The sequence below is a fragment of the Cherax quadricarinatus genome, chromosome 45 (assembly GCF_038502225.1).
Source record: "Cherax quadricarinatus isolate ZL_2023a chromosome 45, ASM3850222v1, whole genome shotgun sequence".
Taxonomy (NCBI): Eukaryota; Metazoa; Arthropoda; class Malacostraca; order Decapoda; family Parastacidae; genus Cherax; species Cherax quadricarinatus.
This window is the reverse complement of record NC_091336.1, coordinates 7,044,648-7,047,147: the sequence shown is the minus strand read 5'-3', so window position 1 is coordinate 7,047,147 and position 2,500 is coordinate 7,044,648. Positions and strand designations below refer to the sequence as shown.

The 2,500-nt window shown below is 47.5% G+C and overlaps 1 long non-coding RNA gene across 1 annotated transcript in view; it reads right to left on the bottom strand.

The window, feature by feature from the left end:
* Positions 1 to 2,500, bottom strand: part of LOC138853986 (uncharacterized) — a 248,886-nt gene that overhangs the window by 168,963 nt on the left and 77,423 nt on the right. The window lies entirely within an intron of this gene.

The following is a 2,500-nucleotide window of genomic DNA, read 5'->3' as shown; positions in this document are numbered from 1 at the left end:
CTCCCTGAAAGAGAATAACAACAGCATCAAACGTTTGACTGGTAAATTTAAGGTCAGCTTTCAGGAACATCAACAAGGAGACATGCCCTACCATATACAGGACATGTGTCAGGTTCATCTTGGAGTACACAGCGCCAGTGTAGAACCCGCCTCTCATGAAGCATGTCAAGGAGCTGGAAAAGGTGCAGAGGTTTACAACGAGACTAGTTCATGAGCTGAGAGGTGTGAACTATGAGGAGAGGCAAGAGAAGCTAAACCTGACGACACTAGAGGACAGAAGAACCAGAGGTGATATGATTACGATGTACAAAATACTGAGAGACAGATTGAGTCTGCTTAAATCATACCACGGGTGTGGTTAGAACCAGCAATCAGAGAGTCACAAAACTCACCACCGACACGTTACCCACTGAACGTGGTGTAGTTTTCTTGCAATCGTGTCATTACGATGTCGTGAGTCATGTTGAGTCTGTTTGAGAGGCGAAACTCAGGTACACAAGGGCAAAGCTGGAAGATAAAAACACAGATGAGTCACACGGATGTCAGGAATTACTTCTTTAGCCTTAGAGTAGTTGGGAAGTGGCAGACGCAGAGGCAGAATCTATACATAGTTTAAAGAAGAGGTATAACCCAATAGCGGCTGGCAGAGAGGAGGGGCCAGGAGCCGAGAATCCACCCTTGCACCTGAAATTGGTTTAGCACACACACACACACACACACACACACACACACACACACACACACACGCAACAGTAACAACGGGAAGACCAGAACGAGCCCCTGGTTCACCCGACGGTGTAAGGAGGCAAAAACAAAGTGCAATAGAGAATGGAAAAAGTACAGAAGGCAGAGAACACACGAAAATAGGGAGATCAGTCGCAGAGCCAGGAATGAGTACGCACAGGTAAGGAGGGAGGCCCAGCGACAGTATGAAAATGACATAGCATCGAGAATCAAGACTGACCCGAAACTGTTGTATAGCCACATCAGGAGGAAGACAACAGTCAAAGACCAGGTGATCAGATTAAGGACAGAAGGTGGAGAACTCACAAGAAATGATCAGGAGGTATGTGAGGAGCTGAACAGGAGATTTAAGGAAGTTTTTACAGTAGAGACAGGAAGGGCTGTGGGAAGACAGAACAGAAGGGAACATCAAGAGGGAATATACCAACAAGTGTTGGATGACATACGAACAACTGAGGAGGAGGTGAAGAAGCTCTTAAGTGACCTTGACACCTCAAAGGCGATGGGACCGGACAACATCTCCCCATGGGTCCTTAGAGAAGGAGCAGAGATGCTGTGTGTGCCTCTAACCACAATCTTCAACACATCCCTTGAAACTGGGCAACTACCTGAGAAATGGAAGACAGCTAATGTAGTCCCCATATTTAAGAAAGGAAACAGAAACGAGGCACTAAACTACAGACCTGTGTCTCTGACATGTATTGTGTGCAAAGTCATGGAGAAGATTATCAGGAGGGGAGTGGTCAAACACCAGGAAAGGAACAAGATTATAAATGAAAACCAGCATGGGTTCATGGAAGGCAAATCTTGTATCACAAACCTCCTGGAGTTTTATGACAAGGTAACAGAAGTAAGACACGAGAGAGAGGGTTGGGTAGATTGCGTTTTCCTAGACTGCAGGAAGGCCTTTGACACAGTTCCCCACAAGAGATTAGTGCAGAAGCTGGAGGATCAGGCACACGTAAAAGGAAGGGCACTGCAATGGATAAGGGAATACCTGACAGGGAGGCAGCAACGAGTCATGGTACGTGAAGAGGTGTCACAGTGGGCGCCTGTTACGAGCGGGGTCCCACAGGGGTCAGTTCTAGGACCAGTGCTATTTTTGATATATGTGAACGACATGATGGAAGGAATAGACTCTGAAGTGTCCCTGTTCGCAGATGACGTGAAGTTGATGAGAAGAATTAAATCGGACGAGGATGAGGCAGGACTGCAAAGAGACCTGGACAGGCTGGACATGTGGTCCAGTAACTGGCTTCTCGAATTCAATCCAGCCAAATGCAAAGTCATGAAGATTGGGGAGGGGCAAAGAAGACCGCAGACAGAGTATAGGCTAGGTGGACAAAGACTACAGACCTCACTCAGGGAGAAAGACCTTGGGGTGACCATAACACCGAGCACATCACCGGAGGCACACATCAACCAAATAACCGCTGCAGCATACGGGCGCCTGGCAAACCTGAGAATAGCGTTCCGATACCTTAATAAGGAATCGTTCAAGACACTGTACACTGTGTATGTTAGGCCCATACTGGAGTATGCAGCACCAGTCTGGAACCCACACCTGGTCAAGCACGTCAAGAAGTTAGAGAAAGTACAAAGGTTTGCAACAAGGCTAGTCCCAGAGCTCAAGGGAATGTCGTACGAGGAAAGGTTAAGGGAAATCGGACTGACGACACTGGAGGACAGAAGGGTCAGGGGAGACATGATAACGACATACAAGATACTGCGGGGAATAGACAAGGTGGACAGAGAT